The sequence below is a fragment of the Hemitrygon akajei genome, chromosome 21 (assembly GCF_048418815.1).
Source record: "Hemitrygon akajei chromosome 21, sHemAka1.3, whole genome shotgun sequence".
Classification (NCBI taxonomy): domain Eukaryota; kingdom Metazoa; phylum Chordata; class Chondrichthyes; order Myliobatiformes; family Dasyatidae; genus Hemitrygon; species Hemitrygon akajei.
Genome location: NC_133144.1, coordinates 12,510,195 through 12,536,248, shown reverse-complemented (window position 1 = coordinate 12,536,248; position 26,054 = coordinate 12,510,195). Strand labels below are relative to the sequence as shown.

Below are 26,054 nucleotides of genomic sequence, written 5' to 3'. Positions count from 1 at the left end.
TGTGATGAATGACACCCAGTCCTGCTCTGGGGCTGTGATGAATGACACACAGTCCTGCGCTGGGGCTGTGATGAATGACACCCAGTCCTGCGCTGGGGCTGTGATGAATGACACCCAGTCCTGCGCTGGGGCTCATGAATGACACCCAGTCCTGCGCTGGGGCTGTGATGAATGACACCCAGTCCTGCGCTGGGGCTGATGAATGACACCCAGTCCTGCGCTGGGGCTCATGAATGACACCCAGTCCTGCGCTGGGGCTGTGATGAATGACACCCAGTCCTGCGCTGGGGCTGTGATGAATGACACCCAGTCCTGCGCTGGGGCTCATGAATGACACCCAGTCCTGCGCTGGGGCTGTGATGAATGACACCCAGTCCTGTGCTGGGGCTGTGATGAATGACACCCAGTCCTGCGCTGGGGCTGTGATGAATGACACCCAGTCCTGCGCTGGGGCTCATGAATGACACCCAGTCCTGCGCTGGGGTTCATGAATGACACCCAGTCCTGCGCTGGGGCTGATGAATGACACCCAGTCCTGCGCTGGGTCTGTGATGAATGACACCCAGTCCTGCGCTGGGGCTGTGATGAATGACACCCAGTCCTGCACTGGGGCTGTGATGAATGACACCCAGTCCTGCGCTGGGGCTGATGAATGAAACCCAGTCCTGCGCTGGGGCTGTGATGAATGACACCCAGTCCTGCGCTGGGGCTGATGAATGACACCCAATCCTGCGCTGGGGCTGTGATGAATGACACCCAGTCCTGCGCTGGGGCTGTGATGAATGACACCCAGTCCTGCGCTGGGGCTGTGATGAATGACACCCAGTCCTGCGCTGGGGCTCATGAATGACACCCAGTCCTGCACTGGGGCTCATGAATGACACCCAGTCCTGCACTGGGGCTGTTATGAATGACACCCAGTCCTGCACTGGGGCTGTGATGAATGACACCCAGTCCTGCGCTGGGGCTGATGAATGACACCCAGTCCTGCACTGGGGCTCATGAATGACACCCAGTCCTGCACTGGGGCTGTGATGAATGACACCCAGTCCTGCGCTGGGGCTGTGATGAATGACACCCAGTCCTGCGCTGGGGCTGTGATGAATGACACCCAGTCCTGCGCTGGGGCTGATGAATGACACCCAGTCCTGCGCTGGGGCTCATGAATGACACCCAGTCCTGTGCTGGGGCTGTGATGAATGACACCCAGTCCTGCGCTGGGGCTGATGAATGACACCCAGTCCTGCGCTGGGGCTGATAAATGACACCCAGTCCTGCACTGGGGCTGTGATGAATGACACCCAGTCCTGCGCTGGGGCTGTGATGAATGACACCCAGTCCTGCGCTGGGGCTGATGAATGACACCCAGTCCTGCGCTGGGGCTGATGAATGACACCCAGCCCTGCGCTGGGGCTGTGATGAATGACACCCAGTCCTGCGCTGGGGGCTGTGATGAATGACAACCAGTCCTGCGCTGGGGCTGTGATGAATGACACCCAGTCCTGCGCTGGGGCTGATGAATGACACCCAGTCCTGCGCTAGGGCTGTGATGAATGACACCCAGTCCTGCGCTGGGGCTGTGATGAATGACACCCAGTCCTGCGCTGGGGCTGATGAATGACACCCAGTCCTGCGCTGGGGCTGTGATGAATGACACCCAGTCCTACGCTGGGGCTGATGAATGACACCCAGTCCTGCGCTGGGGCTGATGAATGCCACCCAGTCCTGCGCTGGGGCTGATGAATGACACCCAGTCCTGCGCTGGGGCTGATGAATGACACCCAGTCCTGCGCTGGGGCTGTGATGAATGGCACCCAGTCCTGCGCTGGGGCTGTGATGAATGACACCCAGTCCTGCGCTGGGGCTGTGATGAATGACACCCAGTCCTGCGCTGGGGCTGATGAATGACACCCAGTCCTGCGCTGGGGTTGATGAATGACACCCAGTCCTGCGCTGGGGCTGATGAATGACACCCAGTCCTGCGCTGGGGCTGATGAATGACACCCAGTCCTGCGCTGGGGCTGTGATGAATGACACCCAGTCCTGCACTGGGGCTCATGAATGACACCCAGTCCTGCGCTGGGGCTGTGATGAATGACACCCAGTCCTGCGCTGGGGCTGTGATGAATGACACCCAGTCCTGCACTGGGGCTGTGATGAATGACACCCAGTCCTGCGCTGGGGCTGATGAATTACACCCAGTCCTGCGCTGGGGCTGTGATGAATGACACCCAGTCCTGCACTGGGGCTGTGATGAATGACACCCAGTCCTGCGCTGGGGCTGATGAATGACACCCAGTCCTGCGCTGGGGCTGTGATGAATGACACCCAGTCCTGTGCTGGGGCTGTGATGAATGACACCCAGTCCTGCGCTGGGGCTGATGAATGACACCCAGTCCTGCGCTGGGGCTGTGATGAATGACACCCAGTCCTGCGCTGGGGCTGATGAATGACACCCAGTCCTGCGCTGGGGCTGTGATGAATGACACCCAGTCCTGCGCTGGGGCTGTGATGAATGACACCCAGTCCTGCGCTGGGGCTGTGATGAATGACACCCAGTCCTGCGCTGGGGCTGTGATGAATGACACCCAGTCCTGCGCTGGGGCTGTGATGAATGACACCCAGTCCTGCGCTGGGGCTGTGATGAATGACACCCAGTCCTGCGCTGGGGCTAAGATGAATGACACCCAGTCCTGCGCTGGGACTGATGAATGACACCCAGTCCTGCGCTGGGGCTGATGAATGACACCCAGTCCTGCGCTGGGGCTGTGATGAATGACACCCGGTCCTGCGCTGGGGCTGGGATGAATGACACACAGTCCTGCGCTGGGGCTGTGATGAATGACACCCAGTCCTGCGCTGGGGCTGTGATGAATGACACCCAGTTCTGCGCTGGGTCTCATGAATGACACCCAGTCCTGCGCTGGGGCTGATGAATGACACCCAGTCCTGCACTGGGGCTGTGATGAATGACACCCAGTCCTGCACTGGGGCTGTGATGAATGACACCCAGTCCTGCGCTGGGGCTGTGATGAATGACACCCAGTCCTGCGCTGGGGCTGTGATGAATGACACCCAGTCCTGCGCTGGGGCTGATGAATGACACCCAGTCCTGCACTGGGGCTGTGATGAATGACACCCAGTCCTGCTCTGGGGCTGTGATGAATGACACACAGTCCTGCGCTGGGGCTGTGATGAATGACACCCAGTCCTGCGCTGGGGCTGTGATGAATGACACCCAGTCCTGCGCTGGGGCTCATGAATGACACCCAGTCCTGCGCTGGGGCTGTGATGAATGACACCCAGTCCTGCGCTGGGGCTGATGAATGACACCCAGTCCTGCGCTGGGGCTCATGAATGACACCCAGTCCTGCGCTGGGGCTGTGATGAATGACACCCAGTCCTGCGCTGGGGCTGTGATGAATGACACCCAGTCCTGCGCTGGGGCTCATGAATGACACCCAGTCCTGCGCTGGGGCTGTGATGAATGACACCCAGTCCTGTGCTGGGGCTGTGATGAATGACACCCAGTCCTGCGCTGGGGCTGTGATGAATGACACCCAGTCCTGCGCTGGGGCTCATGAATGACACCCAGTCCTGCGCTGGGGTTCATGAATGACACCCAGTCCTGCGCTGGGGCTGATGAATGACACCCAGTCCTGCGCTGGGTCTGTGATGAATGACACCCAGTCCTGCGCTGGGGCTGTGATGAATGACACCCAGTCCTGCACTGGGGCTGTGATGAATGACACCCAGTCCTGCGCTGGGGCTGATGAATGAAACCCAGTCCTGCGCTGGGGCTGTGATGAATGACACCCAGTCCTGCGCTGGGGCTGATGAATGACACCCAATCCTGCGCTGGGGCTGTGATGAATGACACCCAGTCCTGCGCTGGGGCTGTGATGAATGACACCCAGTCCTGCGCTGGGGCTGTGATGAATGACACCCAGTCCTGCGCTGGGGCTCATGAATGACACCCAGTCCTGCACTGGGGCTCATGAATGACACCCAGTCCTGCACTGGGGCTGTTATGAATGACACCCAGTCCTGCACTGGGGCTGTGATGAATGACACCCAGTCCTGCGCTGGGGCTGATGAATGACACCCAGTCCTGCACTGGGGCTCATGAATGACACCCAGTCCTGCACTGGGGCTGTGATGAATGACACCCAGTCCTGCGCTGGGGCTGTGATGAATGACACCCAGTCCTGCGCTGGGGCTGTGATGAATGACACCCAGTCCTGCGCTGGGGCTGATGAATGACACCCAGTCCTGCGCTGGGGCTCATGAATGACACCCAGTCCTGTGCTGGGGCTGTGATGAATGACACCCAGTCCTGCGCTGGGGCTGATGAATGACACCCAGTCCTGCGCTGGGGCTGATAAATGACACCCAGTCCTGCGCTGGGGCTGTGATGAATGACACCCAGTCCTGCGCTGGGGCTGTGATGAATGACACCCAGTCCTGCGCTGGGGCTGATGAATGACACCCAGTCCTGCGCTGGGGCTGATGAATGACACCCAGCCCTGCGCTGGGGCTGTGATGAATGACACCCAGTCCTGCGCTGGGGGCTGTGATGAATGACAACCAGTCCTGCGCTGGGGCTGTGATGAATGACACCCAGTCCTGCGCTGGGGCTGATGAATGACACCCAGTCCTGCGCTAGGGCTGTGATGAATGACACCCAGTCCTGCGCTGGGGCTGTGATGAATGACACCCAGTCCTGCGCTGGGGCTGATGAATGACACCCAGTCCTGCGCTGGGGCTGTGATGAATGACACCCAGTCCTACGCTGGGGCTGATGAATGACACCCAGTCCTGCGCTGGGGCTGATGAATGCCACCCAGTCCTGCACTGGGGCTGATGAATGACACCCAGTCCTGCGCTGGGGCTGATGAATGACACCCAGTCCTGCGCTGGGGCTGTGATGAATGGCACCCAGTCCTGCGCTGGGGCTGTGATGAATGACACCCAGTCCTGCGCTGGGGCTGTGATGAATGACACCCAGTCCTGCGCTGGGGCTGATGAATGACACCCAGTCCTGCGCTGGGGTTGATGAATGACACCCAGTCCTGCGCTGGGGCTGATGAATGACACCCAGTCCTGCGCTGGGGCTGATGAATGACACCCAGTCCTGCGCTGGGGCTGTGATGAATGACACCCAGTCCTGCGCTGGGGCTGTGATGAATGACACCCAGTCCTGCACTGGGGCTGTGATGAATGACACCCAGTCCTGCGCTGGGGCTCTTGAATGACACCCAGTCCTGCGCTGGGGCTGATGAATGAAACCCAGTCCTGCGCTGGGGCTGTGATGAATGACACCCAGTCCTGCGCTGGGGCTGATGAATGACACCCAATCCTGCGCTGGGGCTGTGATGAATGACACCCAGTCCTGCGCTGGGGCTGTGATGAATGACACCCAGTCCTGCGCTGGGGCTGTGATGAATGACACCCAGTCCTGCGCTGGGGCTGATGAATGACACCCAGCCCTGCGCTGGGGCTGTGATGAATGACACCCAGTCCTGCGCTGCAGATGGTCTGGACATACCTCCTGCCGCGCTCCTCACTGCACTAGGGCTGAAGGATGAGGTTGGGCGAGGTATGCAGAACACGAGCTTACAGATGGTGGAGATGTTCATTTCCACTGCCTCATGGATGCCCCGGTTGGAGCTGCCAGATTTGTCGCAGGTCTGTCCCATTCAGTACAGGCGTAGTAGCGCACAGCACAGTTGAGGGTGTCCTCAGTGTGAAGGTTAGACTGAAACTCCACAAAGACTGTACGTCAATCTCTGTGAGTCATCAATAGATCAAAACAGTCCAACTTGTCCATGCCAAGGAAAATGTCCGTTTAACCTAACTCCATTTGCCTGCATTTTACCCATCGACCAGCAATCAGAATCACAATCCGGTTTATTATCATTGGCATGTGATGTGAAATCTGTTAATTTAGCAGCAGCAGTTCAACGCAATCCATAATATAGAAGAAATAAATTTTAAAAATCACAGTATATGTATATTGAATGGATTAAAAATCATGCAAAAACAGAAACAATATATATTTAAAAAGTGAAGTAGTGTTCTTGGGTTCAATGTCCAATTCGGAATCGGATGGCCGAGGGGACGAAGCTGTTCCTGGATCGCTGAGTGTGTGCCTTCAGGCTTCTGTACCTCCTACCTGACGGTAACAGTGAGAAAAGGGCAAGTCCGGGGTGCTGGGGGTCCTTATCAATGGATGCTGCCTTTCTGAGACACCTCTCCTTGAAGATATCCTGGGTACTTTGTAGGCTAGTATCCAAGATGGAGCCAACTAAATTTATGACTCTCTGCAGCTTCTTTCGGTCCTGTGCAGTAGCCCCTCCATAGCAGACAGTGATGCAGCCTGTCAGAATGCTCTCCACGGTACATCTATAGAAGTTTTTGAGTGTCTTTTGTTGGCATACCAAAATCTCTTCAAACTCCTAATGAAGTATAGATGCTGTCCTGGCTTCTTTACAGCTGCATCGATAGATTGGTAATTCCTCAGGATTAAAATGCCTAGCACTAGTGGAAATGTATTTAAGGTGAGAGGGGGAAAGTACAAAGGAGATGTGTATGGCAAGTTTTTTTAAAGAGTGGTGGGAGCTTGGAATGTGCTGCCAGAGGTGGGGGTGCAGGCAGATAGCATTGGGGTGTTTCAGAGACTCTTCGGCATATGAAAATGCAGAGAAGGGAGGGATATGGTCAACTCGTGTGGAAGAGAGACTTTGATTACATCCACACAACATCATGGGCTGATGGGCCTACCCTGTGCTGTACTGTTCTATGTTCTGATTGCCAGTGCTGACATGGACAGCTGTGTCTGCCACAAGTAGGTCTGTGAGCTGAATTGAGTAGGTTTGCCCCTAGTGTTGATCGATTCTCTATCACTACCCAGGACAGACCCTGTCTCAGTACTTGGCCATATCAGCCTGTTTTGATGGTGGCCACTAAAATGCTCACCATCTGCATACTCAGTTCCCTTGTTACTTTTAGGGCTTCTTCCAGACGTTGCTGGAGGAATACTAATTCATCTGTTGAGGGGGGCGTAGGAGCTGGTCTTCAGAAGGATGACTCCCTTGCCTGGATTTGACCTGATCCCACTGCCCCTGCCTTGTCTGAAGACGTGGTCCTCCCTCATGATCAATCTTTCTCAGAGGGTGGTGACATCACTGCAAGTTGCTTTTGCTCTGGTGGTAATCGTGGGCAACAAGAGAATGCTGCTGATCTGCAGAATTCTATCAGATGTTTCCTCCCAATGTTCCAACTTCCAAGCCTGAGGATCTGCTACCTCTCTCCCAGTTTCCTTTGCCCAGGTGTAGTGAGTGCTGGTGTGTGCAGTCAACTTCACCTGAAGCAGGAGGAAGAGCAACAGCTTATTGGCCAGGGAAACCCAGTTTATGGCGGCCATTAACTCAAAGTTCAAAGTAAATTTATCATTAAGAAGTACATATGTCACCTTATACAACCCTGAGATTCATTTTCTCATGGGCATACTCTGTAAATCCAATAACTGTAATAGAATCACTGAAAGCCCGTACCCAACAGGACAAACCACCAAGGTACAAAGGACAATAAATATTGCAAATACAAAAGAAAAAATAAGAACAAATAAATAAGCGATAAAAATCCAGAACATGAGATGAAGAGCCTTGGAAGTGAGTTCCTAGGTTGTGGGAACAGTTTGGTGATGGGGCAAGTGAAGTTATTCTTCACTCAACTTCACTGTGCGGTGAGATCGACAAAACACTCAGCGGGTCAGGCCACACTGGTGGGAAGAGAAACAGGGTCAACATTTCAGGTTGAAGGGACATCAGTCCTGAGGCAGGGTTTTTACTTGAACCATTGATTGTTCCTTTCCTTCCACAGATGCTGCTCAACCCTCTGAGGCCCTCCTGCAGATTGTTTCAGGTTGAAAATCCTTCTTCAGAACTGGGAAGGGAAAAGCAGCCTGAGAAATTGTGGGGAGAGAGGGTAAAACTGTGGTAATCAAGGGACTTTAACCTATCTATGAATTGAACAAATCAAATGTTCAGCAATAGGAGGAAAATGAACTCATGTAAAGGCCTTTTCTAGTTCAATATGTTGAGTAACCAGCGAGGGAAAAGGGCAGAAGGCTAATTTAGAACTTGCTTTGTTTTATATTGAGTTTGCAAGTTATGTGATTCACTGTGAAATTAGAGACCTAAATCTAAAGAAGATAAACTCTGAAGGTAGGAACAAAGAGTTAGTGATGGATGACTGGGGAATACATGGAAGGCTATAATCAGGAACAAGTAATAGTGAGTATTTAAAGAAACTACGCATGTTACGATTTAAATTACTTGAAGATCCAAATGGCCTAAGTGACCCACCTGTGCCTAATCTACTGGAGTTGTCTGAGAATGTGACCAATCGGGTTGGTAACCAGTGGACGTGGTACTTTTGGCTTTTCATGAGGTTGATCAAAGCAGATGGAATCATTTTGCCAGCGATGAAAAATTGGTTCATGGATAAAAGAATGGAAGCAAACAAAGCTGCCTAACCAGGACTAATGTAGTACTGCTGGAGTCAGTGCTTAGTTCCCAGCTTCTCACATCATCATCAAAAATTTGGCTAAACCCACCCCAACCATTTTTCTGACACCCTGGCCTCCAATTCCTTGAGATCATCTCTAATCTGCTGCTACTCTTCCCCCTATCCTCCAGCAGGCAATTGATAGTCAACCAAACACCTCCACCCATTCCCCGCCCCTCCCCCCCTCCCCCCCTCCCCATACTCTCCCTTGCCCTCACCCTCAGACCCAGTCTTGACACAGTCCTGACCAGAGAACTGCTGAAATTTGTGACAGTGAGATCAGAATCAATACCCTTCAGCTCTCTCTCTCTCTCTCGAGTTGATATCAATTTCAGGACCATTGTGCTCTAAACTCAACTCTCGTCTTATAGAGGGAAATACTTCTTCACGCAAAAGTGGGTAAAATGCACACATATCTCTGTCCATGAAGGAGGTTAACTCTGGGGATCCACTGTAAACTTTATAGCTGATACTTGTTTAAAAATCTTAAACTTCATAAAAATATGGAATAGGACACAAATCACGTCATCTCCCTGAATGACACGAGAGTGAAGTGATGAACTGTCTTCTCCTATTTCCATATGTCCTCAAAGGGCAGAATAATTTCTACGCATGAAACAGAAAAGTGTCACGTTAAGTCCACAAACGTGAAATGGAGAATTAGAAATACCGCAAAGCTAAATATTTAACTATGAGGTTTCACCATAACCTCATCAAAGATGGGGTATGTCTGATGTTTATCAGATGCCTAAATTCTGGTTAACTTGAAAGACACTGTTAACAACCTGAAGTATCTCCATAGTCCAAAGACAGAACTAACCAAATAGAATGTTTAACTCTGCTTTGCCATTGTCATCACAGATAAATATTCACAACGAACATTACACTGTGCACACTGTTATAACATGATGAGCAGAAGCAAATGTTCAGAAGTACTGGACTAAATACACTGGACGACAAAGACTTTGCTTCCTGAATACTTTTGGGTGTATCTTACAGATTTTGGGCTGCTAATGATGAAAGTCACCATGAAATCTCCCTCTCACACAGCATTTTTTTTTGAATTGCCGATATTTGGTATTTCAGTTCACAATTCAATTAAAATGTTGCCCACAATGTAATCTGAAAAGTTTTCTATCTTGTCCAAGGATGCCTGGGTGTGCCTAGGCAGGGCAGATGCTGTATGGCAGGACAGGTTTTTGAAAGGTTATAAAAGCATCACACACACACACCGTTCTGTGCATTGTGTTTACATGTGCATCAGTTTGCAATCACGTTGGTGTGCAAGCTCTACACATGTAGCATATTGTGTGTACTCATTATAATAAAGTAAGTGTATTTTCAGGGACATTTGTGAGAGCAAAATGTCTCACCAATGTTACAACAGCTGCAATACTTTCTGTTACATTTGCGGTGACTATACACTTTAATCTAAAAGGCGGAGCATTACTCTTCTTATTAAGAAAACGTATGAGCTCTACTTTGGGTATAAAATTGGTGACTAAGACAAAGCCTGACTCCTCACATTTGTCACACACCATGTACTGTCAATCCCAGAGCTTGGCTCACAGATACTCAGAAGTCAATGCAGTTCACTGTCCTGATGATATGGCGAGAGAAGGAACATGTAACTTCCGTCTGACCAGTGTGTCTTTTTTTTTGCTAAAAACAAGAAATCCATTGAGTACCCCAATCTCCCTTCAGCCATGAGACCTGTGCTGCATGTCGATAGCCTTCCAGTACTGAAGCCACCAGAGACATGGAGACTGCAGGAGGCAGATGGAGATACCATGATGAACGAGCCAGGAATGGAAAGCAACACTGATACTGATTCAGAGTTTGAGCTCTTTATTTCCAGTCAGCCTCATCTGATAACTCAATCTGAGTTCAATGACCTGGTCAGAGACTTGGGTTTGTCAAAGGCAAAAGCCTTTCCAGGTATTGGAGTATAAAAGTGATATATTGGAGTATAAAAGTATAAATTTTGCTGTGTAACCAAAACTATGAAGTCAGTGATTTGCTATGCATGTACTCAATTTAGTAGGAGAATGAAATCTTAAGAATGTAGAAGACAATGGTGTGTTAATGAGAGGCAGCTAAGAGATGTAGATTAGAACATAATTAAGTCACATAATCCTAGGACTACTATTTGCTATGCATGTACCCAATTTAGTAGGAGACTGAAATCCTAAAAATGTAGAAGACAATGGTATGTTAATGAGAGGTAGCTAAGAGATGTAGATTAGAACATGATTAAGTCAATTGATAGAAACAATAGGGACAAGATGTACGTGTGGTACGTGTGATACGCAACTATAGCAACTGGACCAGGAGATTGCTATAAAAAATGCTGCGTCCAAAGATCGGTGGGCAGTCAGCGACTAGCTCAATGACTGTCTCAGCTTTGATTTGCAAATTAAAGTTTAACTCTTCTTGAAGAATCTTCTGTGTCTCCTGGTCATTTGCGGGGCACGAGAAACCACGACACAGGTTCAAGGTTGCAAGGATGGAATCCGCTGTTACTGCGCACAAATATGTCAAAGAAAGATTTCAACATTTGAGACAGGTGTTTCCCAGAATAACTGATGCCAACGTTAAGGGAGGCATTTTTGTTGGTCCACTAATCAAACGGGTCATCAATGACCGGCAAGTCAAAGAGCTTCCAGTGGGACCGGAGAAAATCACATGGAAGGCATTCAAGGAGGTTGTTCAAAATTTTCTTGGCAGCTACAGAGCACCAAACTACCTGCAGCTGGTTGACAACATGCTTCAAGCATTCAAAACCATGAAGTGCAACATGTCACTAAAGATTCATTTTCTGCATTCCCATTTAGACTTCTTCCCTGCAAACCTTGGCGCTGTTAGTGACGAGCACGGTGAAAGGTTTCACCAGGACATCATGGTCATGGAGAAACCGTATCAGGGCAACTGGAATCCATTAATGCTGGCTGATTATTGCAGGACACTTAAGCAAGAAGCCTCAGACACTGAGTACAAATGAAAATCATCAACAAAATGTTTTGAGCTTATTTGAAATATTACAAAGCATCAGCACTGCTATGCAATTTTATTCAATAAAAGTTAATTTCTTGTTTCTCCAGATTCCTGTGTGATCCATGTGGTCTGAAATTATAATTGTGTTCAGCTCAGTCTATCATAAACAAAAATAAATTTCTGAGGAAGCAATGCTTTCGAAAAAATTTGCTGTCCAGTGATATTATTAACTGTTAGAAGTTGAAGCCTCTGAATATTATTAAAACAATTCATTTCTAACTACCTCAAGATAAATTCTATTTACCATATTTAATGGCTTCTTTTGAAAATTCCTGATAAACTTCAATCTCGAACTAAGTTATTCCTCCTCTTTATGTATCTTAACCTTTTCAACTGGCTTTAATTGAGACAGCTTTTAGCTGTCATACCCACCTGACCCCTGGTCGGATACCGCCCACATTGACAACCATGTTCCTTTCTTCCACTGCGCAGTCTCGACCTGTAATATCGACTAACGACTTCACAGATGCTGCTTGACCTGCTGAGCTCCCCCACCATTTTGTTCCTTGTTCCAGGTTCCAGCAGCTGCAGCTGCTTGCCACTTCCTGCTGGATCCAGACTTGCACGTTCTGACATTGAGCTACTGTAAACATATCCTCTGTTCCACAGCCTTGATGCGTTACACTCTGACCATTATACTACATTTGACGAAAACCAAACTCTTTGAAAACTTCCTCAGTTTTGGTAGGAATAATTGTTGCTATCTCTTCTAGTTTGTGAGCTAACTGCACGATCTTTTACAGACTACACCTCACAAAATAAACACTTGAGCATCTTGATTAAATTACTAGATTACCATCCAACCACTTAAGACTATCAATTTTCAGTTAAAAGTTGGAATCCCACCAAGCCAGCTAGAAAATTTTCATTGTTAAAGCAAAGCTGTCTGTTTCACCACCCCCTTCAGGAGAGGATCTGCACCACCTGCCTGTGGCTCCGGACCACCAATGCGGATGACCTGTCAGAGCCTTCAAAAAGGCTCAGCAAGCCTACGTTTGGGTGCAATCGGTGATGGACAATAAACGCTGGACTTGTTAGAGCAATTTTTGGGTTTAGCACATTTGGCAGATAGCTTTGGCCACCAGTCTTCAGATCTGCGTTGTGGATTTCAATTTAATGCAGCTCTCAACAAGAGGTTCTCAGGCCAGGAAACAGGCACTTCGCTGATGGCCTGCATATGCATGAGTCCAAACAACATTCCACCGCAAGGACGCACCAGTGATTAACACTTGCTTTGGGTGTGATGGTGGGAAGATTGTAAATATAGATTTGTTTGAATCCTCCAGAATTGTCTTTGCTCTTCAGCATATAAAATGTGTGTAGTGCAGGGCACACGCAGACCTTCCGACTGAAAGTGGCTCCATATGACGCTTGATATGTTGCTTGAATTTCCAGCATCTGCAGATTTCCTCGTATTGATGCCTGCTGTATCTGGTTTTGTCGAATGAGAAAGCTGCTTCATACCTACCGGTACTTTTCTCCAGTAACTACATTCACGCAACAACATTATACATGCTACCAACATCCTGTCAACAAAAGGTTTTAAAACCAAATCTGAAGGATTAAGGTGGCCCACTTCACGGCAAAGGTTCAGTTGTTAATCAGTTTACAGGCACTCACGATTTCTGAGAAAGCACACGGCCTGTGGAAGTGGGTTTCAAGAAGAAAGAATATTTAACAGTGGAACAAATTTTAAAAACATGCACTAGAGCAGGATATCATGAGGAAACAAAGAACAGGACACACAAAGAAACCACTTAGTCCCCTGTAATTGACAATCCTTGCTTTTACTTTGAAATAAAACATATCCAGTACAATTAACCTGCAACTTTTATTCTCAGTGTTTGCTATCACGAGAATGCCTTCCAGCAATCTGGGTCATGTGGGTTTAGAAAATATTCTGCATTCCCTGAGCTTTCACCAGAGGAATGGTGTCCTTGTTAACTCTCCCCACCCCTGCACGATCAGCAGGGTCCCGTACAGCGAAAGGTCACATTAATGATCGAATTCCTTTTCTCTTCAATTTTCTTTTTTATTTTATATTCAGTTAAAATTGTATAACATCTTTTAATTAAACTTTTCCCCAAAACTTATTTTAATTGGGTTTCCAATATGTCAAATGATTCCAAAAACAAATTGGAAAGTACCTAATTTTTCAACGTGTCTCTCTTTAAATTTTCAATTAAACAATTTTCTCTGATTCTTTGTTTTTCTGCCTTTCTATGCTAATTGGGCAATATCTCCAAAATAAAAGTGATGAAGTTTATAACAGGATGTATTTATCGAAAACCTCATTCTGTCCTCAGGACTCTCGAAAGCTTTGTGACCAGAGTTCTTTCAGTTGTAAAGCGGCTGAATGTACTGTAAAATATCAGCTGAAACAAGCCTTCTATTTGACCATCCTGTTGTGACACGGGAAAATAGAGGCGCCAGTGTGAGAGCTGCAAGAGCTGGCCTCATCTTTCCAGAGTTCTGTGCAGATGAAAGCCAGGGAGCTGAGAGAAACCAAAGTCCTTAAGCGGAAGACATAATGAGGGTAAAGAATCATGAAAGTACTTTTAACTCTGACATGAATTAGTCATTTTAAACTCATGTTTGGTGCAGTATCCCTGTCATCTTCTATCAGTTGGAGAGTTAGGTCAATAGAGTTGGACTTGGACCCTCAAGGTGCTGCTTTAGAGGGTAGAGCCGGGACTGACTCGAAAGGGCTCGCTGGGAGAGAGGAGCATGACAAAGAATGAATACGTACACAACGCTGGAAGAACTCAGCAGGTCAGGCAGCATCCGTGAGAAAGGAGTAGCCAACGTTTCGGGTCGAGACCCTTCATCAGGAATGGGGGGGGGGGAAGAGAGGGCCGAAGCCCAGTAATAGAGATAGGGGAGGGGGAAGGGCTGGAGGCGCCAGGTGGAGAACCAATCAGAGGAAAGATAAAGGGGGGAGGGGATAAGCATGAAAGAACTGTAGAGATGAAGGAGCAGAAAGTTGAAAGGGGAGAGAGGCAGAGAGGGACCTAGGATAGGGGGAGGGGGAGGGAATTACCGGAAATTGGAGAATTCAATGTTCATACCACCAGGCTGGAGGCTACCCAGACGGTTTATGAGGTGTTGCTCCTCCAACCTGAGTTTGGTCTCAACATGGCAGTAGAGGAGGCCATGAATGGACATATCTAGATGGGAATGAGAGGCAGAGTTGAAGTGGGTGGCAACCGGGAGGCCCTGTCTGTTGTGACGGACGGAGCGGAGGTGCTCGACGAAGCGGTCCCCCAATCTGTGTCGGGCCTCGCCGATGTAGAGGAGGCCGCACCGGGAGCACCGGATGCAATAGACGACTCCAGCAGACTCGCAGGTGAAGTGTTGCCTCACCTGGAAGGACTGTCTGGGGCCCGGAATGGTGGTAAGGGGGGAGAAGAGGTGTGGGGACAGGTGTAGCAGTTGCGCTTGCAGGGATAAATGCCGGGTTGGAGTTCTTTGGGGAGGGATGTGTGGACCAGGTAGTCGCGGAGGGAACGATCCCTGCGAAAAGCTGAGAGGGGTAGGGAGGGAAAGCTGTGCTGGGCGGTGGGGTCCTGTTGAAGGTGGCGGAAGTTGCGGAGGATAATGTGGGTGATAGGTGAGGACAAGGGGAACCCTGTCCCTGTTGTGGTGACGGGAGGATGGGTTAAGGGCTGAAGTGCGGGAAGTGGAGGAGATGCGGGTGAGGGCATCTTTGATGATGGCAGAAGGGAAACCACGATCCTGAAAGAAAGAGGACAGTTGAGAAGTGCTGGAATGGAAAGCCTCATCCTGGAGCAGATGTGGCAGAGATGGAGGAACTGGGAATAAGGAATGGCATTTTTGCATTGGGCAGGGTGGGAAGAGGTATAGTCAAGATAGTTATGGGAGTCAATGGGTTTCTAGAAGATGTCAGTGGATAGTCTGTCTCCGGAGATGGAGACCGAGAGATCAAGAAAGGGGAGAGAAGTGTCCGAGATGGACCAAGTGAATTTAAGGGCTGGGTGAAAGTTAGAGGCAAAGTTGATGAAATTGACGAGCTCAGCATGGGTGCAGGAAGCAGCACCGATGTAGTTGTCGATGTAGCGGAGGAAAAGTTGGGGAGTGGTGCCAGTATAGATTTGGAGCATAGACTGTTCCATATAACCCACAAAGAGGCAGGCATAGCTGGGACCCATGCGAGTGCCCATGGCTACGCCCTTGATCTGGGGAAAGTGGGAAGAACCAAAGGAGAAGTTATTGAGAGTTAGAACAAGCTCCGCCAACCGGAGAAGTGTGGTGGTGCTGGGGAACTGGTGGGGTCTGTTATCCAAAAAGTAGCGGAGGGCTTTGAGGCCTTATTGATGGGGGATGGAGGTGTATAAGGATTGAACATCCATGGTAAAAATGAAGCGGTCGGGGCCGGGGAATTGGAAGTTACTGAAGAGGTGAAGGGCATGGGATGTATCCTGGATGTAGGTGGGGAGAGACTGAACTATGGGGGACAAAATAGAGTCCAGGTAGGCAGACACAAGTTTGGTGGGGCAGGAGCAGGCTGAAACTATGGGTCTTCCAGGACAGTCAGGCTTGTGAATCTTGGGGAGGAGGTAAAGCCGAGCTGTGCGGAGTGTGGGAATTAGGAGCTTTTTGGCTGAGGGAGGAAGGTGTCCAGAGTTGATGAGGGTGGAGATGGTGCGGGAGACAGTGGATTGATGTTTTTTGGTGGGGTCCTGTGGCAGGGGTAAGTACGAGGAGGTGTTGGAGAGCTGCCGTTTGGCCTCAGTGAGGTAGAGGTCCATCCGCCAGACGACTACGGCACCACCTTTGTCTGCGGGTTTGATGGTGAGGTTGGGGTTTGATGGTGAGGTTGGGGTTAGTGCGGAGAGAGTGGAGGGCAGTGCGTTCAGAGGGAGTGAGGTTAGAATAGGAGAGAGGGGTGGTGAAGTTGAGATGGTTGATGTCTCGGCGACGGTTAGAGATGACAAAGAATGGTTCATCCAATGAGTTTCGTCTTGGCAGGCAGAGGTCACCTGTCTTTGTCTAGTTTCATTCTACAACTACACCACAACATTGTTACATTATTGTTATACTCCGACAACATTGAATGTAAGGTTATATTACAACGATTAGCCTTTTCCTATTTGTGCTCTGACAAGATGTAACCCTAAATAACTTGAAAAGAAGAAATTTTGGAACCTCTGTGCACCCTCATTTTATTTTGGTAGGAATGAGTGCCTCTGTCTGTCCACTGAAGTGATGTTCAGGAAGTTTCACTTCACTACTTCCTTTACTTAAACCTGGGATGAGACCATAAACCAGAAGAGCAGAATTAGGCCATTTGGCCCACTGAGTCTGTACCACCATTCTATCATGTCTGATTTATTATCCGTCTCAACCTCACTCTCCTGCCTTCACCCTGCAACCTTTGATGACCTGACTAATCAATAACCTATCAACCTCTGTTTTAAATATACTCACTGACTTGGCCACCACAGCCACCTGTGACAATGAATTTCACAGATTCACTACCCTCAGGCTAAAGAAATTCCTCTTCAGCTCTATTCTAAATGGACATCCCTCCAGTCTGAGGCTGTGCCCTCTATTTCTCGACTCATCCAGAAGAGGAAACATCCTCCCCCACATGCATTCTATCCAGACCTTTCAATATTCAATAAGTTTCAATGCAATCCCTCATTCATCCTTCTAAACTTCAGTGAGTACAGGCCCAGGGCCATCAGACGCTCCTCACACGTTAACTCATTCTCCTGGACCCTCTCCAATGCGAACACTGCTCACAAAACTCATGGCGTGGTCTGACCAGCGCCTTACAAAACCTCAGCATTCCATCCTTGCTTTTATATTCTAGTCCTCTCCAAATGAATGCTAACATTGTATTTGCCTTCCTTGCCACCGACTCTACCTGCAAGTCAACCTTTAGGGAACCCTACGCAAGGATTCCCAAGTCCCCTCGCACCTCTGATTTTTGAATTTTCTCCCCATACAGAAAAATAGTCTATGCCTTTATTCCTTCTACCAAAGTGCATGATCATAGATTTCCCTGTGCTATTTGCCATCTGCCACTTCTTCAGCCATTCTCCCAATCAGTCCAAGTCCTTCTGCAGACTTCCTGCTTCCTCAACACTACTGGCCCCTCCACTGATCCCCATAGCATCAGCAAACTCGACCACAGAGCCTTGAATTCCATCCAAATCATTGGCATAGAATGTGAAAAGAAGAGGTCCCAACACTGAACCCTGCAGAACACCTCTAGTCACCGGTTGTCAACAAGAAAATGCACCCTTTATTCCGATTCTTTGCCTCCTGCCAGTCAATCAATCTTCTGTCCATGCTAGTATCTCTCCTGTAATACCACGGGCTCTTATCTTGTTAAGCAGCCTCATGTGTGGCACCTTGTCAAAGGCCTTCTGAACATCCACTGATTCTCCTTCATCTATCTTGCTTGTCATTTCCTCAAAGAATTCCAACTGATTTGCCAGGCAAGGTTAAGGAAGCCACGCCGACTTTGGCCTATTTTATCACGTGCCTCCAAGTACCCCGAAACCTCATTTTTAGTCATGGACTCCAACCTCTTCCCAACCACTGAAGTCAGGCTAGCTGGCCAATAATTTCTTTTCTTCTGTCTCTCTCCCTTCTTAAAGAGTGGAGTGACATCTGTAATTTTCCAGTTCTCCAAAACCATTCCAGAATCTAGTGATCCTTAAAAGATCATTACTAATGTCTCCACAATTACATGAACAGCCTCTTTCAGAACCCTGGCATGTTGTCCACCTGGTCCAGGTGATTTATCTACCTTCAGACCTTTCATCTTCCCAAGCCCTCTCTCCTTAGTAATAGCAACTACACTCACTTCTGTCCTCTGACACTGTCAAATTTCTGGCATACTGCTAGTGTTTTCCTTAGTGAAAACTGATGCAAAGTACTTAAGTTCCTCTGCCATTTCTTTGTCCCCATTTTCCAGGAGTCCAAGAGCAAGTCTTGTTTCTCTTTCACTCTTAATATATTTGAAAAAAAATCTTTTGGTATCCTCTTTTACATTTTTGGCTAGCTTCCCTTCATATTTCATCTTTTCTCTCTTCATGATTTTTTAAATTGCCTTCCTTTGGTTTTTAAAAGATTCCCAATCCTCCAAATTTCCACGAATTTTCGTTATGTTGTATCCTCTCTCTTTTTGCTTTTATGCTGTCTTTGACTTCCCTTGTCGGCCAGTTGCCTCATCCTGCCTTTTGGATATTTCTTCATCTTTGGGATGTATCCATCCTGCGACTTTCAAATTGCCCCCAGAAACTCCAGCCACTGCTGTCATCCCTGCTAGTGTCCCCTTCCAGTCAACTGTGGCCAGCTCCTCTGTCAGGCCTCTATAATTCCTTTTACTCCACTGTACTATCGATACATCTGACTTTATCGTCTCCCTCTCAGACTCCAGGGTGAATTCGATCAAATTATGATCACTGCATCCTCAGGGTTCAAGGCATTCTACAAAATCCTGCTTTTGGGATCCAGAATCAACCTAATTTTCCCAATCTACATGCATAGTGAAATCCCCTTGACTATCATACCACTTCCCCTTTTACGTGCCTTTTCTATCTGCCGTTGTAATTTGTATTCCACACCCTGGCCACTCCCATCAGGATCTTTTTACCTTTGCAGTTTCTGGATTCCACCCACAAGGATTCTACATCCTCTCATCCTATACCACCTCTTTCTAAGGATTTGAATTTATATTCTACCGACCAAGCCATGCCACCCACCTCTGCTTACCTGCCTGTGTTTTTTTGATACAGTGTGTATCCTTGGATGTTAAGCTTCCAACTATAAACTTCTTTCTGCCGTGATTCAGCGATGCCCACAACGTTGTACCTGCCAATTTCTAATTGTGCTACAAGATCATCTACCTTATTTTGCATTCATCACTCTTTTCGACTTTGTCCAAGGTTACACATCAACTCATCGTACTAACCACTCATCCTTCCTGACAGCCTCACGCTGAATCAACTTGTATACGGACTGCTCCATCCTCTGCCCGATCAGCCCCATTCCCACCCCCCTGCCGAGTTACCTTAAACCCTCCGCAAGAGCTCCAGCAAACCTGCGCACAAGGATGCTGGTTCCCCCTCAGGTTCAGGTGTAACTTGTCCTTTTTGTAAAGGCCGTATCTTCCCAAAAACGATCCCAATGATCCAGAAATCTGAAACTCTGCCCACTGTACCAATTCTTCAGCCACACATTCATCTGCCAATCGTCCTGTTCTTACCCTCCCTGGTGTGTGGCACAGGCGGCAATCCAGTGATTACCACCTTGCAGGTCCCGCTTTTCAGCTTTCTACCTAACTCCTTATACCATCTCTTCAGGACCTCCTCCCATTTCCTATCTATGCCATTGGCACCAATACGTACCACGACTTCTGGCTGCTCATCCTCCCCCTTCAGAATGCTGTGGACCTGGCACCTGGGTGTCTTTTTCACATCACACAATCTCCTGTCTGCTCACCTAGCTACGGAATCCCCTATCACTACTGCACTCCTCTTCTCCCCCATTCTCTTCTGAGCCACAGTGACCTGCTCACTGCAGCTCCTCCCTGGTAGGTGTTCTCCCCCACCAAACAGTATTGAAGGGAACGTCCATGGTGCCACTCTGCCCTGGCTGCCTATTACCTTCCCCTCTCATGACAGTCACCCAGCTACCTGCCTCCTGCAACTTAGGGGTGACCATCTCCCTTTAGCTCCCATCTGCCACCCCCTCATTCTCCCGAGTGAGCTGAAGCTGTTGCCCCCATGACCGGTTGTGATTTGCCTCAGTTCTTCCAGTGAAGGTGTTGCCACTGTGCTGTGTTAAAGGGAATTCCAGGATTCGGACTCAGCGGCGATGACAGAATGGGAATACATTTCCAAATCATGAGGTGTATGGCCTAGAGGGGAACCTGTGGGTGGTGGTGCTTCCCCGCGCCTTGCGTTTGAATGTTGCAGGTTTCAGTGTTCCTGGGTTCTGAGTTTTGGAGTGTCATTTTACAGGTGTTACAGGTTTACTGAGGCAGAGGGCTGTCAGCCGGGCTGGGAGCTGCACGAGTCTTGTTCAGGCTGTGCATGGCTGTGTGTTGTAGCTGGTGGGAAGGTTTGGGTGTCAGGTGTACAACACTCACCTCAAGACAGCGGATCTCTGACATGGTCTCGTAGCCACACTGGACCAGTTGAGTTCATTTTATTTACTTCGTTTCATTTAGAGAGACAGCACGGACAGCTCCTTCCAGCCCAATGAATAATACATGCATTTAACCAGAGCCAATCACTAATTAACCTACAAACCAGCGGGAGGAAACTGGAGCAGGAGGAAAGACACACACTGACAGGAACAGCATACAAACTTCTTAGAGACGGCGTTGGAATTGTTTGAACGCCGATGCTCTGAGCCGTAAGTGTTGCATTAACTGCTACGGTACCGTGGCACCCCTAAGCTGCCTTGCTGGGATTCGAACACATGCCCCTCGGTCACTGAACCTCTGGCTGCTGAGCCGGCAACAACCACCGGACCGCTACACCCGCGTAAAAGAACATCTCAACTGAAGTTTCCTTGTATCAATGCATAGGGTGACAACTTTGTGTTTTAAATTACACTGACGTTAATTAAGTTGCTGCTGCTGGCTTTAATCCATGAACTTCTGGGTTCTGGGCCCAGCATGCTTCCCCAGTGCCACTCCACTACTGAGAGAGAATGACGACTACCAGGATATTACCGGTCGGTGGGTGACTAGGAAAAGCGAAGGTCATCTAATGTCAGGAATCTCAGCTCTCTTTCGTTGGAGCTAGTCACCGCCTCATTCGTTTGTGATGTGATTTTTCAGCCTCTGCTTAAATACTGTCCAGGTCTTGGTGCACACAGGCAGAGAGAGCTTTGTTTATTGAGCTGCAGAGAATGGAACTGAAGTGTAACTTTATTTATTGAGATACAGCAAAAGGTAGACCCTTCTGGTACCCAACGACCCCCGATTTAACCCTAGCCTAGTGAGGGGACATTTCCACTTGTCCTTGTGGCCTAGGGTAATGCTCTGAGAAACTCTTCTACTGGGTGAAAATTACCCTTCAGCATCCACTCCCACCTTCGATCTGTGCATCTCCATCTCCTCAGCGGTCAGAACACGCACTCTGCTCTTCCAGCTTCATTCTTCCAGATACTCTAGAACACAAGAATGAGGTTTTGTTCTCCAAGCTTCTCACTTTTTCTGAATCTACATACCAGGAAGTGAAACCCCTCATCAGGACCTGCCAATATGTGGTTTATTTTCGAATAAACTTGGTAATGGTCTTTCAGTCAGCAATGGCTATCTGCTGGGTTACAGCCCATGTGTGTTGTCTTTTGGAGACAATCAAACAGAAGCTGTGTCCTTTTGAACTCAGCAAACCTTTAGCTTTTAAAGATTGAGAATAGAAATTTAGTACATGACACGTAGTTAGTTTAAAATTGAAAGCAATGCTCTTTAAATTATAAATTGTCATGAGATTCATCACTTTGCATTATTTATGAAACCTGTCTATGAGTGATTTTTCATCCAATTTTTGTACTTTAACACCACCAAGACCATTTAGTTTAACTATTTCTCATCCAGCCTTGATTTGCTGGTCCTAGTCTGGACTCAGTTGGAGCCTAAGATCAGGGAGCTGTTTGGACATTGCACGCTCCATCAGTAAGTCTGTCCAAAGACGCTCCTTCTCCCGAAAGCTCCTGCTCTCCCGGAGCTCTTGGTTTTATTGACATAACTCATTGCCTGAAACAGGAATTTCCTGAATGTTTTTGGTCTCATCAAACTTAGTGCCAGTGACTTTTGAGAGGAAAGGGAGGTAGTTCAGTGAGGATGTGTCCGTTTCTCTCTCTCTGTGGTTCAGACACTCCACATTATCGCACTGAGCAGCCGGTTTAATACCGAAGGCAGTTGCTGCCAGAGGTGTCCTCTCTTTAGATGTAATGTTAACAAAGACTTTCAGCTCACCAGCTGAAGGATTGCAGGAAGTTCTTGCTGATGCCCCGGCCACTGTTTCTAAACCTCAGCCAGCATCGCTGAGAACAGATCTGACTTTTATCTTCCTACATTTCCACAGACAGACTCTTCTGCTGGGCAAATTATCGGCTGTACTTCCAATAAAACAACAACAAACCACATTTGAAGCAAAGTACTTCCTTGTCTGTCAGGCATCTGGGATTTCCTGAGGCTGGTGAGGGCTGTGTTTAAATAAAAACATTAATATTATTCTTGCTGGCCATTAATTTTACTCAACATATTTGATAGCGTGTGATATAATTAAAGTGCTTTTGGTCCGATTAACTTGATGAAGATTAGATACTATACATTCTCAGTTTAATATCTCTGTTCTGCAAAACCTTAATTATGTTAAGTAACGATAAATTATAGAATCCATTCGAAATTTTTAATGATCACTTTGAGATGTCAAGACAAACGCAAGCTTATAGACTGGCTATTTGGACGTCTTTGCTTAGTGAAGTCTCCATGTCTGGCCCACTACCTCTGTGAAGGCAATACCTGGGAGTAAATTATAGGACCATGCTCACCCATCAGACACACAGAACTGAACATTCAATGCAGTGTCATAGTGCAGGACTAATTAGTTTCACTAACGCGTTGAGGCATTAACTGTATATTCACGCAATGCAGTAACAGCATCCACCTTTCACTATATTCGAACACGATTATATTGAATTCTCACGACTCAATTGGACGCAGCGAGCTCAGGTCTCAGACACACCGCCCCTTGGGCACTTGGAATGGAGTCGGTTACATAAATCCTCATCTCAATCCTGCTGTCCGCCCAGCCTCAGCAAAACACAGTGTGCATCGCGGACCGACAGACGAGGAAGAGAGAGGTCCGGTGAAGTCGCAGTGGGATCGCCCGGCCAGGTGCGTGGGGTGGGAAACGTGACAGCACGGACAGGAGCCCGGTAAACCCCGAGAGGGACAGCGGGACATCAGGGTCGAGTGTCCCCGGGGATAGCGGGATCCCACGGCCGGGAGGAGGGAATCGAGGAGTCATACAGCAGAGAAACAGCCCTTTCGGCCCATCTAGTAGGTGCCAAACTGTTATCTGCTTCGTTCCATCAACCCGCACCTGGACCATAGCCCTCCCAGTTCACGTACTTCTCTTAGGCGGGGGAAGCAGGACACTACCATACCTCCGAGTTTCGGGAAGGCGACCTTTCACCGCCGGAGTCCCGGAATGATGACGCTTTTCCGGCCGGAGCGGGACTGGAGCGCTTGCTGCCGGCGGGGGCTTGGGGGCCGGGCCCACGCCCACCCTCCACCGCCCGCCCAGGAATGCTGAGGCTCCCCGAGCCCAGTGTGAGAGTCTGTGCAGCGCGCCGGACCGGGCCGCTCTGCTCTTCCCGCTCCATCCGCGCGTCTGTCCGAAGCATTTGTGAAAAATCGCTGTAGGATGTCGGCGTGAAGGTGGGCGACCTCCCTCCCTCCCTCCCCGTTGCAACTGTTCACCTCCCGATCCCGAGCAGTTTTTATTAGTGATTCAGTGTTGCAGTCAGTCTGACCCATTCAGTGTGATACAATGTTGCATTCAGTGTGATACAATGTTGCATTCGGCGTGATACAATGTTGCAGTCGGTGTGATACAATGTGTTACATTTTGTGCTGAACCCGCCCCGCGCCTCTCCCCCGGGAGCTGCTCCCCACTCCATGCCGGCGGTTCGAGGCTACCTCTCTCCCTCTCACGTTACCTCTGGCAGGGGTTTAATGAGATTTAGAGGCGCCATATTTCCCAGTGCATCTTCCCTGGAAATGATGGTCTCCCCTTCCTTCCCGGCAGGATGGGCTGCGGGAGAAAGTTTCGCCAGCTGCGAGCTGCACGGATGGGGTTGCGCTATACGGGCGAGCGGGACCCCGGGCGCGGGCTGCAGTGACCGCAGGTCGTGCGATGCTCGGGCGGAGATGGGCGGTCTCGCCCACCCAGCTGGGCCGGTGCCAGAGGGCGCGCTGCAGCAAGCGCTCGGAGAACAGCTGCCCTCCATTTGTGGTTCGCGTGGTTGGATGATGCGAGGCAGCCATGGATCCTGTCACTGAGGATTCTCTTGCCACCAAGTCCCAGTTCTCCTCCCTTTCCCGTCAGACCACTACTCCCCGCGCCGGGCAGTGCGCTTCCCGCTCCCCACTGACAAGCTCGGGCTCCCGCAGCGGGTTAGCTGCCTGATAATTAACGGCGGTAGATGATGCCTGCCATCACAATTTCCATTACATCAGTGGTACAGATGTTGCACCACATCCATCTGTAAAACACCGACCAACATAAGAGCAGTTGATGACGATGTGGGGATGTATCTTGGTCATCAGAAGGGGCTATTCTTGGGGGGGGGGGGGTCATGCTGTATTAAAATATTTAGCCCTTGATCTGTCATTCCTTGTCTGCACATTTTTCATTTGTCCACTTTACAAACCTAGAAAACAGAACATTGGTTAGCTGAGTTTTTCTCTTCTGGAACCCAGGTTCCTGCCAAAATGCCCAAACCCCCATCGTTCCAACTCTGCACTTGCTGTATCCCATTTGAAGCGTGTGTTATTTCAAGTGAGCAGCCATAGCTCTGCTCTGTCATGTGGTATGGTAATTGGAGTTAATAATTGTAATTCTAGTTGATCTGTCAGATCTTCACAATGTAACTCCTCAGGACCAGTCCAGTCTCCCCAGTGCAGTAGATCTTTTCTGAGTTGTGGAAGATGAGAGTGGTGTTGGAGTTTGTGACTTTGGGAGAGGTCTTGGTATGTAGGCCGTCCTTGTGATGCTGGGCTGAAGAAAGGCACCTAGTTGAATAATGCTCTTCACATTCTGCTGTTTGCAATATCAGAATGGTTAGTACTGATAGTTGGTGTGTGATTTGTCCCTTTCCGGCAGCAAAATTTGGTAGCTAAGACACTGAAGTTCTGAGTTTTGGTACCTAGAAGAGATGATGTTCAATACCGTTGGATTCGTGGTCCTGATCTATTTCTGATACGTTTTTGTTTCCTGCTCAGCTGGTCCACATTTAGAGTGACTTTGCTAAGCTGGTTCTGGGATTGGCGGGCTCAGGATGAGTGAGACAGTAAAGGGTCTCGGAATCTTCTTGTTCATCGCGGGCTTGGGGATCCTCCTCAGTTAGTTGGGCCAATAGCGGCTTCTGTGTTGCAAAGATTCTGCAGATGCGGGAAATCTTGAGCATCACGCACAAAATGCTGGAGGAACTCAACAAGTTGGTCATTACTCCAAAATGTCAACCGTTTATTCTCTTCCTTGGATGCTACCTTACTGCTGAGCTCCTCAAGCTTGCTGTGAATGCTTGTCAGATTGTTCGCTGGGGACCAATTGGTTTGGGACTGTCTGTTACTGATTCCTTATGCAATGCGGTATTTATTTTTGCAGTTTGATTATTTCTGATTTTTTTTTCCCCCACAAGGGTTT

The 26,054-nt window shown here is 48.8% G+C and overlaps 1 protein-coding gene and 1 long non-coding RNA gene across 3 annotated transcripts in view; one reads left to right on the top strand and one right to left on the bottom strand.

Moving 5' to 3' along the window:
* Positions 1 to 21,524: 21,524 nt before the first annotated feature.
* LOC140714090 (uncharacterized) lies at positions 21,525 to 23,825 on the bottom strand. The gene is made up of 2 exons (XR_012095824.1): positions 23,791 to 23,825; positions 21,525 to 22,824 (listed from the first exon to the last, which is right to left on the bottom strand). It is a non-coding gene; the product is annotated as an uncharacterized lncRNA (long non-coding RNA).
* The window catches only part of tln2b (talin 2b), a 353,394-nt gene continuing 350,615 nt past the window's right edge, over positions 23,276 to 26,054 (top strand). Inside the window, exon 1 of one of the 2 annotated variants that reach the window (XM_073024834.1) lies at positions 23,276 to 23,518. The gene's annotated coding sequence lies outside the window, so the exon portion shown is untranslated. Of the gene's footprint in view, positions 23,519 to 23,833; positions 24,065 to 26,054 lie in introns of those variants that run through there. The other variant, XM_073024833.1, reaches the window with a different exon arrangement.